Genomic DNA, 17,596 nt, shown 5'->3' on the forward strand with positions numbered 1-17,596 from the left:
GCTATTTGAGTTATTTCCTGCACAAACATCCTATCACATGGAACATTATGTCCTCAGTAAAACCTTTTAATACATGGATCCATTCTCAACTGTTTTAAATGGACAATATATTGGTCTGAGCGCTATATGAATCCAATGTCATCTACTGTACACAGACACAATGCTTTTCTTTGTTTTGAAAAGAGATTAAGTCAACATTTTAGCATGGTAAGCTGTAGGTGGGTGCCAATCTGATATTTCTGTAGTGTGTTGCAAATTGAGCAGTAGAGTAGTCTGTAAGCAAGTTCTTAAATCCAAACCACTCTATTTTGAGGCTGGAGGCCAAGAAGTGTTCAACTGGAGTCTTTGGTATGACTTTGCACTTAAACCACAAGATATTTGAGGGTTTCAGTGTGACTCCTTACTTAAAAAACACTTCAGCAAAGATGTTTACGTTGGAGCAACCATCCAATTACTGGCTGCCAAATTAACATTGAGGTTTTGGTTCCAAACCAAATGTAATGTGAACTGACACTGTTGTGTTATGATGAACGATTGGCTTGTAAAGTGACTTAGTTTCACAGAAGACTTAAAACATGACAAAATATGCATAACAAGGCTGTACAAAATATTTGTGTTTTGTAATCAATATATGACAAAATCTTAAAGTGATGGTTCTGAGTCAGTTAACCCTAGGGTTTTTTGGCACCTTGACATCGAGCCAAACAACCCCTCATCAGCTTATATCCCTTGTTATAACATTGGTCGAGTTAGCGCTATCAGCTGATTGACTAAACGCATGCACTAATGGATCCAAACGTGCTTCATACATTTACCCCACTAATAATGCCCAGAATCATACCAAACTTTGACAGTAGTACAAATAGGTTCTGCACTTATAAAATGAGGCATTGCAAAGTTTGTAAGTACAGCAGAAGTATATTTAAATAACACTTACCTGATGGGTGGCTGCTAATCTCAGATGCTACCACACCAGATCCCGTGACATCACACACAGAGCACATCTCCTCCATTAGTTATAGCTCTTCGTCCATGTATTCAGGTTCGAATATGTACGGTCGGCCTTTGAAATTGATCCACACATTGCCGTATTCGATGCTCACCTCAAACTCAACTATGCTGCTATTCGCTCGTTTCTTGCTCTGTGCGTTTAGATTTATTTACGCTTCCGGCTTTGCTACCGTTCGGACGTTCTAGCTTACTGCTCTGCGCTTTGCTTCTTATTTCTGTACTTTTCTCTGATTTTTCTAAGATTTCTACATCAGCAGATTAGCACAGAGCTCAAAAAACAGATTTTTTGGCACAAACGCTAAAACTAAAAACTCTTTGGGACTGGAATAATACTACAAAAAGAAAACTTTGCCTCCCACTGCCAGCAGCTTACATTCCAGAGAGGGGAAAACAACTGCCTACATTCAAACAGAAGAGAGAAAAAATGCTTCCTGTTGGATCTACTTGATGCATGAACTGCTGCAAACTTCTACAAAGGATTGTGATTCTTGAAACAAAGTTACTTGCTGGAATTCCAAAACAGATGGAACACTTAGCAGATCGTCGTCATGGACCCTCTCAGCATACAGCCGGTGAGTCCCATGAATCTTATGAATCTCAACAGTTTATACCAAGTGTAGAGGAACAAGCTGAAACTGATCGCCACACTAATCGATGGCACAAACAGGGAGCGAGACCCAAAGGAAAACGAAAGATTGTCACGAGTTTCTCGTATTGCTGCCGTAGCTTCCTCTACCCCAGATTCGACTATGACTAAGGCATTCAACCACCCCCTATACATCTTGAGAACAGATTTAAGGCATTAATGAATGTGGGTGAGGAATCCCCAAATGTATTTAAACATGGATCTGATCAGCCAGCAGGTAACATCGCTACTAACAGGCGCTCAAGGTCGAGCAGACAGCGGCTTTCAGCTCAGAGCGCAGCCGAGCCAAGGACTCTGATAGTGGGTGACTCTGTTATCAGAAACATCCGTAGCAGGACCACAACAACATGCTGCCTTCCTCAAGCAACGGTCTCTGATGTGAACAAGGAACTTCAGAACATTCTGATGAAGCACAAGACTGCAAATCGAATCATCATCCATGTGGGGAAGAATGATATTCGGAAAGAGCAGTCAGAACTCCTTAAGAAGGACTTCAGTCAACTCTTTGAAACACTTCAAAGACTAAAAGTTCAGTCATTCATCAGTGGACCACTCCCAGCAAGGGGAACAAATATGTTTTCACGGTTGCTTGGGCTGAACACATGGCTACAAAGATCTTGTAATATAAAAGGAGTGAATTTCATTGACAACATCAATCTTTTCTGGGGCCATTGACAATTGTTTAAACCGGATTGCCTCCACCCAAACAAACTTGGTGCTAGAGTGTTTAAGGACAATATCTACTTTTCCCTCCGTCATCCTTCAGCAGAGTGTGTCAATCCATTCAGCACACACACACCGGGTCCGAGTCATCATGTGGTTGACATATCCCACAAGGACACTGATAACACCACACAGCCAAAACAAGCACTGCTCATGGACACTATCCCGGCTGAGCCCTGCCCACAGAGCTCCTCAAAGACAGACTGTGATGTATCAAAACAGCTACAAGATTCAGCACCCAGGGATGACTTTCTGGAAAACAGCCAGGGAAGCCAGGACAACATATCACAGCCACCGGAAACACCAGAGACACAGCCCATCTCACCAGACACATTATCACTTTCTCCAGCATCTCCACTTCTGTGCTTCTCACAGAAAATGGAGGAATTGGTGTATGCTGGGACTAAACTCTCTCACTCATTTGCTGCAAGCCTGCAGATATCACAAAAAAAAAATGGCAGGCCCCAAAACCACCAAAGCCTGTGGTCCCTGCTCCTGCAAGAGCTCTTCGACCACTGCCACAACGCCAGGGCCCAAACCCTCTATCTGCTGAAGGTGAACCAAAAACAACTGATAGCAGCTCTCAGTGATATGTGTCGGACCCAGTGTGCCTGTAGCTTTCTCTATTTCAGTTTTATCACGTGATAGAAAGTCTAAGGCCATCTCAAGCCGAAGGGCAAACTCATCTAATCTGCGACCTATTATGAATCAAACTAAAATTGATGTAAAGACACAAAGCACAGCCATCAAGTTAGCATCTTTAAACATTCGCTCACTAAAAAATAAATCATTTCTAATCAATGACTTTATAACCACAAACAATCTGGATTTTATGTTTCTAAACGAAACATGGCTTGAAGACAGCTGCAATGCAACAGTCCTTAATGAAGCAGCCCCTCCTAACTTCACTTACATGAGTGTTTGCAGGACTGTTAGGAGAGGTGGGGGTGTAGCTGCTCTATTTAAAGATGTCTATCAATGCAAGCAAGTGTCATTTGGTCAGTACTTGTCTTTTGAATATCTAGGGATTGTGCTGAAAGGTGCTCCACGCATTCTGTTTATTATTATTTACAGGCCTCCAAAATACTCTTCAGCCTTTGTTGAAGAGGTCACAGAAATGTTATCAATGATTTCCTCAGAGTTTGACTGTTTTGCTATTGCAGGGGATTTTAATATTCACATAGACAATGCAGAAAACAAAACTACAAAAGAAATGATAACGGTTCTAAACACTTTTGACTGGACTCAGCATGTGCATGGACCCACACACAAAGGTGGACACACTCTAGACTTAATCATCACAGCTTCAAGGCGATCCAGCTAAAATGTGATCACACCAAGATATGTGTAAATTACATTGCAAGTACACTAGTAAACTAGTAACAAACTAGTAATTGTATTACTTATTTTTTCATTGAATATGAAAAGCTGCAATATGATCTCCATAATGGAAATATGGCTCTGCAACCCGATTCCACCCCTTGCTAACACGGGATTACACTGTACATTTATGTGTTATTCATACAACAAATTACATTTTTGTGTGCTATAGAAATGACAGTTTTATATTGTGAACGGTTAAGGTTAGGCAAGAACTTACAGAGGTTAGGGTTAAGATTAGGTAAAAGTTTACATAATGTATAATAGTGTACTGTAAGTACAGGGGTCTGCGTGGCATAGTGGGCTAAGTCGCTGCATTGCCGGACAGTCTGCGTCACGATGGTCGTAAGTTCGAGTCTAACATGTACTGTCTGACTTTCCTTGGGCCACCTGCACGAACCAGTGCAGAATTGGCATTGCGCTGCCCAGGGTTTTGTTTACTTAAATCAGATTCTTTATCCTGTCATGTTGCTCTCCAGCGACTCCTTTATTGAAGTATATTCGGTTAACGTTACCCATAGGTCTCAAACCAGTTCCACGGAGGGACTTAGAGTAGCTAAATGTTTAATAAAAAATGAACAGTAATACTGATATTTTACAACATGTGAGTTCACCTACTAAGAGTATTTGGGTAAAAAATAACTGTGGGTACACTGAAAAAATGGACGGTTGCGGTTGCAGATTAAAATAAAAATATTATGTTTGATTAACATAACTATATTGTGTTTAACAGTTATTGTATTTTGGTGTTTAACACAATATAGTTATATAAATCAAACTTAATATTTTTATGTCAGTCTCACAACCCAGCTTTCCTTTTTTTTCAGTGTAAGTATACTTACATACAATGCAGATTAAACATGTTCAGAATAATCTTAATTCAAAACGTCAAACTTTACAGTAAATTGCATTCTTATTTGTATGCACCACTTACCACTTTGAAGCTTGACTCTAGCACATGGGTTTGGTTACAGTTCTTCTTTATGTTTTTGACATATTCAGACTTCTGAGCTGCAAACTTGGTTCTGGCCTAAATCAGTCTTTTCTTGTAAGGCTGCTGTGCTTTGAAGTGAGGGCATTTTTTGCATGCAACATATATTAAATGCTGGCAAGCAACACACTGACATTGGTTCTTCTTACCTCCCGGCATACCTGGATAAATACACACAGCTTTTAATAAAAACAAATGAAAAAATGCCCCGACCTTCCGGACCCCAATATCAGTAAAGCAGGGTGTCGAAATGTAGAACTATTGTACTTACTTCTTAATGTGTTCGCTTGATAGATTTTTTTTCACAATCGTCTGCAGTCACGATGGGCGAGAATGCACTCTGGTCCAGACCTGTGATGTCACAATAATCGATTCCCGCCAAGGCCTCCCGCTAAAATCCTCGAATCAGTATTTATACGCGTAGGTGTAGTTTAAGTAGCCTGGGTTCCCATTGACTGTATATCTTGATATTATCTATATGCTGCTGCTGCTGCCTTGCGCGCACAATGTCTGACGTTAGCCAGGCTATTCTAAGCGTAGTTCTGAAATTGTCATCTTTAAGAATTTTTTATTCTAATGTGAACTGAATAAACAGAATTGCTGTTTCCTAACGAAATCATATAAGTATGTTGCACACATTTAAAATAGATCCATTGGTTGTGTGTGTAATGCATGTTAAACTTTGTCATTTTTGCAGCAATTGCATATTTGGACAAGTATTTGGTGCAGTGCCCCTGTGAGAACAAGCTTGGACCCCCTGTGGCCAGCCTAAACAATAATGTACATTGTAACTGGCCCCAGCTTGGCCCCCCAGTTGAAATGTTCAAGAACTGCCACTGGGGCGTAGGACTAAATGAGATGTTGGAGGGGACACATTTCATATTTGTAAGTGTTCTTACTATTATACTATGCCAGGGATCTCAGTGCAAATTGTACTTAGGGTCCTTGTGAATTCCATCACAGTTGTTAAGTGTGAATATATGTAATCATCCCATATATGTTCTGACTTAAGTCTTCCATGTTGAATGAGCTGTGAAAAGAACCAGACCATCTCGTACCTTGTTATCAACAAGATAACACTTAAATTGTGAATTGAACATTAGAATTTGATTATGCTGAAAAATTGGGTAACCCATTTTCTGTGTGTGTGTGTGTGTGTGTGCGTGTGTGTGTTATTGCAGCTTATAGAAATCAAAGATATGGTATCTCAAAAAAATTAGAATACAGATTTTCTAATACAGAAATGTCAGCCTGAGAAGCATTTGCAGAAACTTTTTATCTCTCAATCTGGTTCAGTACAAACACAATCATGTGCTGACTTCAGATGCACCTGTATATATATTTTCAACCACTATGTGTGGACACTCCGCATATGTATTTACATTGGTTGTGTTCTATTTTGAATTTATATAATCCTCAACCTAACAGCCAACGAAGTCTTCTAGAAGTTGAGGAATGAGGAAAAACTCTACTCCGGACAATGTTCCTCTACCAGTGAGATATTTAGCATCTTGAAATACAATGGTGTGCATAAAACTCCACCAACCTGCTACAGAATACATCTGTTCTCTCCAACACAGAAGTTGATGCATTTCATTCAGTCTGAGTGACCAATACTGAAGATACACATTTATTTGTGTCTGATCATTTTAGCAAAGCAATAAAAATAGTGAAATTTGAGTAACGTCCAAAATACCTCACAAATATATTGTCCAGTTCCTTTACATTTAGGAAGCGATGTGCACATCATCTACAATAAACATGATTGTGCATGCACTTTATTGTTCAATGCTTAGGGTTAGCAGGCAGCACCCATGGAAGGTTCGGCTTTAGCAACAGACAGGTTTCCCAGGCAAGAGGCCTAAGGGCAAAACTGCCCCTTACAGAAAAACAAAAACAAAAACAAAACAAATGCATTTCACATGTGAAAAAGCACATGTGATCACATTCACATTCACAAGTTTGTAATGGTGCCATTTGAACCTGAACCCTAATTTTCCGGAAGTGGGGTTTACACGGGCCATATCTATCTATGACGCGAGGCGGCATATATGAAGGTACACACCACTGCGAGTTTAATCCGAGAGGTAAAACAGTTGAACGATATATTGAATAGACAACATCTAAAAATAAGCAAACGTAAAATATTGCGTATTTCTGGAGTAGACGTGACCATTGAAAGAAGGAAAAGACTACAGAAACAGATTCCTCTTGATGGGCCTAACGTTTCTACACTCACTGGAGACGTGGACGATTATGTTGATAATCGGCTAATTGATATAATTAGTTCCGAATTAAGAGACAAAGTACATGAAAAGGTAAGCAAAGAAGAATATACGTTATGTTAGCCCAAACAAGTGGTAGCCAAAATAACAATTTATAAGCATTTTAGATCAGTGTTTCACAAACAGCTGTAGGCCCATAATTCAAGACACGTAGGCATAGTAAAATTAATATTAGGGTACTAAAGAGGTACTTTGGCTACAGTCACATAAAAATGTTGGGAACAACTGTTATAGGTTAATGTTATGTTGGACATTGCTGCATGAACATTTGCGGTGCCTTTCTAGTGAGATATCAATTTTGTTATTTTTAATAGACTCCAATGAATAACTTTTACAGATATATATATAAAAATGCTTTTGAGCATAGATTTAAGTTACCCATCTGAACCCAAATATGAACTTGATTTACTCAAATATAAATAAATGTAACTAGACACATTCTCAAAACGGATGCAATTATAAAAATGATAACTGTTGCCATTTATTTGCATACTAGACTATACAATTCAATGAGTACAATTTCATTTAGCTGCAATTTATTAATCAATACATTTATTCCAGAAGGATCCATGTAAGGCCAAATGTAAGTCAAGTCAAGTCACCTTTATTTATATAGCGCTTTAAACAAAATACATTGCGTCAAAGCAACTGAACAACATTTATAAGGAAAACAGTGTGTCAATAATGCAAAATGATAGTTAAAGGCAGTTCATCATTGAATTCAGTGATGTCATCTCTGTTCAGTTAAATAGTGTCTGTGCATTTATTTGCAATCAAGTCAACGATATAGCTGTAGATGAAGTGACCCCAAGTAAGCAAGCCAGAGGCGACAGCAACAAGGAACCAGAACTCCATTGGTGACAGAATGGAGAAAAAAACCTTGGGAGAAACCAGGCTCAGTTGGGGGGCCAGTTCTCCTCTGACCAGATGAAACCAGTAGTTCAATTCCAGGCTGCAGCAAAGTCAGATTGTGCAGAAGAATCATCTGTTTCCTGTTGTCTTGTCCTGGTGGTCCTCTGAGACAAGGTCTTTACAGGGGATCTGTATCTGGGGCTCTAGTTGTCCTGGTCTCCGCTGTCTTTCAGGGATGTAGAGGTCCTTTCTAGGTGCTGATCCACCATCTGGTCTGGATACGTACTGGATCCGGGTGACTGCAGTTACCCTCTGATCTGGATACAGACTGGACCTGGTGGCTACGGTGACCTCGGAATAAGAGAGAAACAGACAAATATTAGCGTAGATGCCATTCTTCTAATGATGTAGCAAGTACATAGGGTGTTATGGGAAGTGTTCCCGGTTCCGGTTTACCTAATTAATGCAGCCTAAAAATCCTTTAACGGATTTGGATATTAAAAGCATATTAGTATGTTATGTGTAAGCCAGGTTAAAGAGATGGGTCTTTAATCTAGATTTAAATTGCAAGAGTGTGTCTGCCTCCCGAACAATGTTAGGTAGGTTATTCCAGAGTTTAGGCGCCAAATAGGAAAAGGATCTGCCGCCCGCAGTTGATTTTGATATTCTAGGTATTATCAAATTGCCTGAGTTTTGAGAACGTAGCGGACGTAGAGGATTATAATGTAAAAGGAGCTCATTCAAATACTGAGGTGCTAAACCATTCAGGGCTTTATAAGTAATAAGCAATATTTTAAAATATATACGATGTTTGATAGGGAGCCAGTGCAGTGTTGACAGGACCGGGCTAATATGGTCATACTTCCTGGTTCTAGTAAGAACTCTTGCTGCTGCATTTTGGACTAGCTGTAGTTTGTTTACTAAGCATGCAGAACAACCACCCAATAAAGCATTACAATAATCTAACCTTGTGGTCATAAATGCATGGATTAACATTTCTGCATTTGACATTGAGAGCATAGGACGTAATTTAGATATATTTTTGAGATGGAAAAATGCAGTTTTACAAATGCTAGAAACGTGGCTTTCTAAGGAAAGATTGCGATCAAATAGCACACCTAGTTTCCTAACTGATGACGAAAAATTGACAGAGCAACCATCAAGTCTTAGACAGTGTTCTAGGTTATTACAAGCGGAGTTTATAGGTCCTATAATTAACACCTCTGTTTCTTCAGAATTTAGCAGTAAGAAATTACTCGTCATCCAGTTTTTTATATCGACAATGCATTACATTAGTTTTTCAAATTGGTGTGTTTCACCGGGCCGCGAAGAAATATAGAGCTGAGTATCATCAACATAACAGTGAAAGCTAACACCATGTTTCCTGATGATATCTCCCAAGGGTAACATATAAAGCGTGAAGAGTAGCGGCCCTAGTACTGAGCCTTGAGGTACTCCATACTGCACTTGTGATCGATAGGATACATCTTCATTCACTGCTACGAACTGATGGCGGTCATATAAGTACGATTTAAACCATGCTAATGCACTTCCACTGATTGTTCCACAAAGTGTTCAAGTCTATGCAAAAGAATGTTGTGGTCAATTGTGTCAAACGCAGCACTAAGATCCAATAAAACTAATAGAGAGATACACCCACGATCAGATGATAAGAGCAGATCATTTGTAAATCTAAGGAGAGCAGTCTCAGTACTATGATACGGTCTAAATCCTGACTGGAAATCTTCACATATACCATTTTTCTCTAAGAAGGAATATAATTGTGAGGATACCACCTTTTCTAGTATCTTGGACAGAAAAGGGAGATTCGAGATTGGTCTATAATTAACTAGTTCTTTGGGGTCAAGTTGTGTTTTTTTGATGAGAGGCTTAATAACAGCCAGTTTGAAGGTTTTGGGGACATATCCTAATGACAATGAGGAATTAATAATAATCAGAAGAGAATCTATGACTTCCGGAAGCACCTCTTTTAGGAGCTTAGATGGTATAGGGTCTAACATACATGTTGTTGGTTTAGATGATTTAACAAGTTTATACAATTCTTCCTCTCCTATGGTAGAGAATGAGTGGAACTGTTCCTCAGGGGGTCTATAGTGCACTGTCTGATGTGATACTGTAGCTGACGGCTGAATGGTTGCAATTTTATCTCTAATAGTATCAATTTTAGAAGTAAAGTAGTTTATAAAGTCATAACTGCTGTGGTGTTGGGAAAAGTCAACACTTGTTGAGGCTTTATTTTTTGTTAATTTAGCCACTGTATTGAATAAATACCTGGGGTTGTGTTTGTTTTCTTCTAAAAGAGAAGAAAAGTAATCGGATCTAGCAGTTTTTAATGCTTTTCTGTAGGATAGGTTACTTTCCCACCAAGCAATACGAAATACCTCTAGTTTGGTTTTCCTCCAGCTGCGCTCCAGTTTTCGGGCTGCTCTCTTTAGGGTGCGAGTATGCTCATTATACCATGGTGTCAAACTGTTTTCCTTAAAGGTCCCATGACATGGATTATTTCCTTTTCTTTAAATGCTTTTTAATGTTTCCTTAGGTGTACTTATATTGTTAGTATGATTTTTACATTTAAAATTTAGAAATAAAAAGCATTTTTTATATCCTGATATTAGCCCTCTGGCTTGAATGCTTTGTTTGAAGGGGCGTGTCTGCTGTGAGACTCCGAGTAAACGACAACTGTTGTGATTGGCTGACATCTTTGCATTTGAAATGCGTATTACATGTGGACCCCTCTCAAATATATATATATATATATATAAAAAATCGACAAATCGTGGATTTGTTGATTATATAATTATTTTTTCGATCTTTTCCCATCACATGAAAGGCTGCAGTGATGAGCAGCATTGAGTAGACAGAGTCTGTTTATCGCGTGAATGCAGTCATCTCGTCATTATTGCAACACGTTTTCTCTCACAAAATGCTTTCACCACAACTAACAGCAAACACATGAATACAGTAAGGGCTCCGTTGTGCAGCATAACAGCGTCATTCATTGTAACGGCAGTTTGGGCAAGTGTGCAGATATACTCGCGATGTGTAACAGCTCCGGAAAAAAGGGAGCGTTCTTTGATCGCTCTCTGTAGTTAAATCACAATTTAAATAACAGATTTGTTTCATGCTACTAAGAGAAACAACGTGAAGTTGATCGTTTAGTCACTGGCTTGATTCACTGATGCATAAACAGTATTAAACGATTTAGAAAGAAAGTCTGTGTGAACTTGAATGATTAACTACACATCAGAAATCACTGATCACAGATCAGGCATTAATGAACACTGTTACTCACTGTTTGTGCCGGTGCTGTCGAATCCATATCATAAAAGTCTGTTTGTAACGCCTGTCCTGACATTGCGACTGAATTATATGTAAATATTTGGGCGGGCAAAGCAGAGAAAGGGGAGGTAACATTTCTCTTTACAACGTCACAAAGAGGAGATTCCAGATCAGCCCGTTTGAGCTTCCGTTTTCTCAAAGGCAGAGAAAGATAGTAAAATCTCGATTTACACCGATTAAATTTTTTAGAAACTTGGGGACCACATACATGCTAGGGGAAGTCATATTAATGTTAAAAAAACTCAGAAAGTGAAATTTTCATGTCATAGGACCTTTAACCTTCCTTAAGCGTAAAGGAGCAACTTTATTTAAAGTGCTAAAAAAGAGAGAGTCCATAGTTTCTGTTACATCATCAAGTTGTTCTGAGGTTTTGGATATGCTAAGGAATTTGGATACATTAGGAAGATAACTTAAAAAGCAGTCTTTTGTGGTAGAAGTGATGGTTCTTCCATACTTGTAACAAGAAGTAGAATTTACAATTTTGGCTATATGAAGTTTGCACAGAACTAAATAATGATCTGAGATATCATCACTTGGCTGAATAATTTCAACACTATCAACATCAATTCCATGTGACAGTATTAAATCTAGAGTATGATTTCGACAATGAGTAGGTCCTGAAACGTGTTGTCTAACACCAATAGATGTCAGAATGTCTATAAATGCTGATCCCAATGCATCTTTTTCATTATCAACATGGATATTAAAATCACCAACTATTAAAACTTTATCTGCAGCCAGAACTAACTCGGATGTAAAATCACCAAACTCTTTAATAAAATCTGTATGGTGCTCTGGTGTCCTGTATACAGTAGCCAGTACAAACATAACAGGGGATTTATCACTAACATTTGTTTCTCTGGATAATGTTATATGAAGCACCATTACTTCAAATGAGTTATACTTGAAGCCTCTGAGAAATCCTGAAAACGTTGTTATAAATTGAAGCAACACCTCCACCTTTGCCTTTTAGACGCGGTTCATGTTTATAACAGTAATCTTGGGGGGTGGACTCATTTAAAATAATGTAATCATCAGGTTTAAGCCAGGTTTCTGCCAAACTGAGTACATCTATATTATGATCAGTGATCATATTATTTACAAAAAGTGCTTCGTAGAAACGGATTTGATATTCAATAAGCCAAGCTTTATCATTTGTTTATCCATATTGCTTCTGTTTTTTAATGGTCGGTTTAGCCAGTCTGTCTGCTTCCTGACCTGGGCCCCAGTTAGTATAAACTATAGTATAAACACTAAGACTATTTGCCATATTTCTAGAGAGAAGAGTGGCGCCACCCCAGGAGGGATGAAGACCATCTCTTTTCAACAGGTCAGGTCTGCCCCAAAAGCTCGTCCAATTGTCTATGAAACCTATGTTATTCTGTGGGCACCACTTAGACATCCAGCCATTGAGTGATGACAATCTGCTATGCATCTCATCACCACGGTAAGCAGGGAGGGGACCAGAGCATATTACAATGTCTGACATCGTGCTTGCAAGTTCACACACCTCTTTAATGTTATTTTTAGTGATCTCCGACTGGCGAAGTCGAACAACATTAGCGCCGGCATGAATAACAATCTTACTGTATTTACGTTTAGCATTAGCCAGCACTTTTAAATTTGCCAAGATGTCAGGCGCTCTGGCTCCCGGTAAACATTTGACTATGGTGGCTGGTGTCTCTATATTCACGTTCCGTACAATAGAATCACCAATAACTAGAGCACTTTCATCAGGTTTCTCAGTGGGTGCATCACTGAGTGGGGAGAACCTGTTTAATGTTTTGATCGGAACAGAAGAGCAGTGTTTTGACCCACGACTATGCTGTCTCACCGTCACCCAGTTGCCCTGCTGCAGGGGCTCTGTTTCCGGAACCGAACAATGTACAGGAATCCCTGAGCTAGACGCATCCAAAGCCGTATCTAGAGCCCTAACATTCTTACTGTCCTCAATTAAAGTTTGGATGCGTGTCTCTAATTCTGAAATCTTCTCTGTCAGGCTAACTATTTCCCTGCATTTATCACATGTGAATCCCTCATCAGCGACAGAGATAGATAAACTGTACATGTGGCAAGAGGTGCAAATAACAATAGCAGGAGAAGCCATTACTCACCGTGCTTGATGAAATATTCTTTCTGCGGTTGTTTGATGAACTTGTGAAAAACTGGAGCGAGAGAGAGGAGAGGAGAAAAGAAAACAGCGATAGGTTCGAATGAAAACGCTAATGACAAGCTAACGAGTGCTAACGCTTTACGGGTGTACTGCACTCACGGATATAAAATAAAAGTGAACGATCAAAGTTAATCTGATAAGATTGATCGATAATATCAGAAATATGGTGTGAATTAAGTTATATTTTATCACTTTAAAAAACAGAGAGTAATAGTAAGATAGAGATTCTAGAGAAAAAATAAAATAAAAACAGCTACACCGAGCTACGATTAGCTACAGAAGGCCAACAGGAAGTAGAGAAAACACTGTCCCTATAAGAGCAAGAACATTGACTATAAGAGTTTTATAAGAGCAAGACTATAAGAGCAAGAACATTGTGCGGTGGAGAAAGAGGGACAGGTTGGGACGATTGACTATTGAGAATCGAACTCCCTCAAGAGATAGTATGTGTTATGTCAATTATAAGCGGCATTCCTCTAAATTGTCATGAATTTTTAGACAATCTCTAAAGTTTTCATATGATTGTCCAGTCACATCTGAATGTCGAATGAGGTCGACACGACCTCAATATGAAGATTCATCAGAAGACATTGCTGATACAACAGATGGTGAGAATGTACTATTATTAATTTTTATAACTAACAACATGCACAACTGTTGTACATTTTAGCACTGCATGTATTCTTGCTGATTGTATTGTGTACCTATTGTATGTATTCCTACACAGGCACTTCACCTCGACGTTTTGAGGAGACACTTCAATTGATTGGTAAGAGACAATGTCAGTGTAAGGTCCAGGCACTCGGCCCAAGGAAGGTATCCGGTGCTGGATGAAGGTTTCCTGCTTGTTCAGTCTTTCAACGCGTAGAGTTATTCAATTTAGGTTAAACTCAAATCTGACTCCATTATTAATTTAATCTGACTTCATTTAGTACCTCGAATTTAGGTTGGAATGCAAATTGGTTGTACGTCTGTTTCTAATTAGTAGGCCTATTCTTCTGACATTTGATTATTCTAGTTAAACTCTTTAGTTTATATTAACTTGTTCATTCGGGTGCTCATGTCTCTAACAAGGATTCAACGTAATCTACTATAATAATTACAGAGTAAGACAGAATAAAATCAAATGTAACAATTTATTATCAGTCAGGTAAATATGAATTCTGCCAATTACATATCCAATTGAAACACATCAAATCATATCAATACAAAACATAAAATTCTCAAAGATGAATCTAAAAGTAAAATATGAATACCTGACCTTAGAAAATACATAGTATGAAGTGAAGAGACACACAACACACTATGGGCTTTCTGGCTACAGAAATTGCCCTGATCCTTTTGCTGCAATCGTTTAAATGCCTCAGACCAAGACAAACATCCCCCGAGATGAAGACAGAAACTAACAATTGGAATTTGATTAGGTCAGGTCCCAGACCAGGGTAGTTTACACCTCAATGGGAACAGAAGGTAATTTACATGGAAGACCTTGGAAAAGGGCACTCCCATTACAGTAATCAAAATATCTCTTGACTCTTCAGGTCTGTATTATCTTCTAATCTACTTTTGTGAGATTGAGACCATTGTACCAGTTGCATTTCCGAGACATTTCCAATGATACTAGACATGAGTGTTAGTTCACTTGCACTGATATTTTCATGTAATCATTTTGAGCAGATTGAGTAGAAGAATGGGTGAAGGGATTTATAATGAAACAAATGGCCAGAAGAGGAGGTCTCCTGCTCCTCCACTCTGTGGGGTGTCTCGAAGATGCCCGTGTATGTTTGTATTGTCTGTTTCTCAGGAGATCAAAGTATCTCAGGTTCTTTCATCCTTACATCAGGTACAATATATATACATAACTAATTTTGTATTTTACAGGATATGAAAATTCTATGGCTGACGCCATTTAGTACAGGGCTGGAAAAAACTGAGAAATACTTTAACTCCATTTATCTCTCTCCTCTAAAGACAAAAATATTCAAGAACTCAAGGAGAGCTTAGACAGCCCAGACATTTATCCATCAGAAACTTACAACATACGGACCTGGGGTTTGCCGCATGAACTATGTGACGAAAAGTGGCAAAAATCAAGACCACATCTTTTACAAGCCATGTTAACAAGTGGAAGGACACCTCAACAAGCTTGCCAACAGTGTCATGTGGAAGAGGCTGTTATTCGATGCAGAGACTGCCTCTCCAAAGAACTGTATTGCAGTAACTGTGATGTGTCAGTGCATCACCAGTATGTTCTACACAACAGGGAGTCATTTGTGGGAGGCTTTTACAAAGCCATGTCACCGAAATGCATCGTTACAAAAGACAGCACTGGTGAACATGTAGTTAGTGAGCAAGGTATGTGACCGCTATATGGATTGGATTACATTACATATCAAGTGTAAACTGTTACATTTAATATTGATGTCTGTTTTTCCAGATTGTCTCCTACCGATTGCTTTGCCCAACAAGATTTGCTGTTGTGGTGCTGAGGATGTTTCAGTGAATGCTGGTCGTGCCATTATCTTCATAAATATTAATGGTGCTTACCTTTGTTTAACGCTCAATGCTCAATGCTCAATGCTCAATTTGTTTAGCGCTCAATGCGTTCTGGCAGAGTAAGTCAGATTTAAACAAAATGTAATAATGTAGAGGATAAATGGGTGAGGGGGGTTATAGCCATTGACATAAAGGTTTGTTTTATAAATAAGAAAGTTGTGGCTAGATGTACAAGGAAAGGAAATGTTGTGGAATCATGATTAGGAGACGTACTGTAGACATGAGATGTAAACACTTCTTGGAGATGACCATTTCTCCTGTCCAGCTTGCAGTCAGGATATGGTGGCAGTGTCTCTTGATGGGAACAGGATAATGTACAGGTTTAATCGCAACGGGTAAGTTAACTTAGAGTAATTTATCTTTTAAAAGATAAAACCTAAACCTGTCAGAGTCCATTCAGTGTTTTTTGTATTTTTGTAGGATAAATGAAAATCCATATTTTGACGGAACCTTCTTTGCCAAAAATGAAGAGGTTGCAGAGTTTTTGCAAACTATTAGAGACAAAATCAAAACTGTAAGTTATGGAAAAATATAATCAATTAATGCTTCAGTCATAAGAGACAATTTTATCATGTACAACTTACAGGTCATCTATGATGATCTATGATGATGATTTAACAACAATAATAATTGTTTGTGAAAAGTCACCAGGCCGACCCATTTGTGGAAACTCACACTTTAAAGCTGGTAGTGAGTCTAACAAGAAGTCTCAATCCAAACTTGATGAAGAGGGTGTGATGATTTCAGTCTGTAGACACTGCATTCTTTTGAATGGTAGGTTCAGCACTCTGATGAACCCAAACTAACCAAGACTTTCTTGTCTTTGATTTTACTAGAATTCTGAACTAACTCTTTTGTAACAGGACTACAGATGTACCGTGGAGAAGTGTTTGCATACCCTCTTTAGCTTCAAAAAGAGCTTGGCAAGACACAAAAGATTGTGTTTGTCTGCACTGATGCAATGTGCAAATATTACACATACTTAAAAAGAGTGTGTGAGGCCTTTCCTGATCTAGAGTATCTTTTGCAAATGCGACCATTCTTATCAGTTATGCATGCAAAAGGTCTTTCAACCAAATGTGAGGTAATTGTATTGATTATATATTTATTTTTAATTCTAAATACATAATGGTTATTATATGAGTAATTTTGATACAATGCTGCAATGATTATGCATAACAGGTGGAGTGGGGTGGCCGCAACCAAGAGGGAGCTGGTGAGTTTTAACTTTAGAGCAGTGGTCTCAAACCTGTTCCATTGAGGGCCTAGTGTATGCAGGTTTTCTCTTTTACCTTGTACCAGACTGAGTAGGTCACTAATTGGTTAGGATCTTAATTGGTCACTTATTGAAGGGAAAGACCAAAAACAAGCATACACTAGGCCCTCTGTGGAACCGGTTTGAGACCCCTGCTTTAGAGTATCTACTGATAAACCTGTCATTGGATTATTCTCATAGACAGGTTAAATGTCCATATCGTAATTTAAGTTACACTTTTAAAGTAAATCGCTAACATTTACAATGGTATATAATGTTTTTGGGCCCCTCTTAGTACTGTTGTTGTGTCATTATCACTTCACGCTTGTATGTTAAATGTTGCATTGTTTCTGCTGGACTTTGG

General features: G+C 38.7%; 1 long non-coding RNA gene across 1 annotated transcript; it reads left to right on the plus strand.

The window, feature by feature from the left end:
- Positions 1-16,188: 16,188 nt before the first annotated feature.
- Positions 16,189-17,090, plus strand: LOC132152349 (uncharacterized). Its single transcript, XR_009436493.1, has 4 exons — positions 16,189-16,312; positions 16,398-16,491; positions 16,622-16,751; positions 16,841-17,090. It is a non-coding gene; the product is annotated as an uncharacterized LOC132152349 (long non-coding RNA).
- Positions 17,091-17,596: the final 506 nt, after the last annotated feature.

The sequence above is a fragment of the Carassius carassius genome, chromosome 11, assembly GCF_963082965.1.
Source record: "Carassius carassius chromosome 11, fCarCar2.1, whole genome shotgun sequence".
NCBI classification, from domain to species: domain Eukaryota; kingdom Metazoa; phylum Chordata; class Actinopteri; order Cypriniformes; family Cyprinidae; genus Carassius; species Carassius carassius.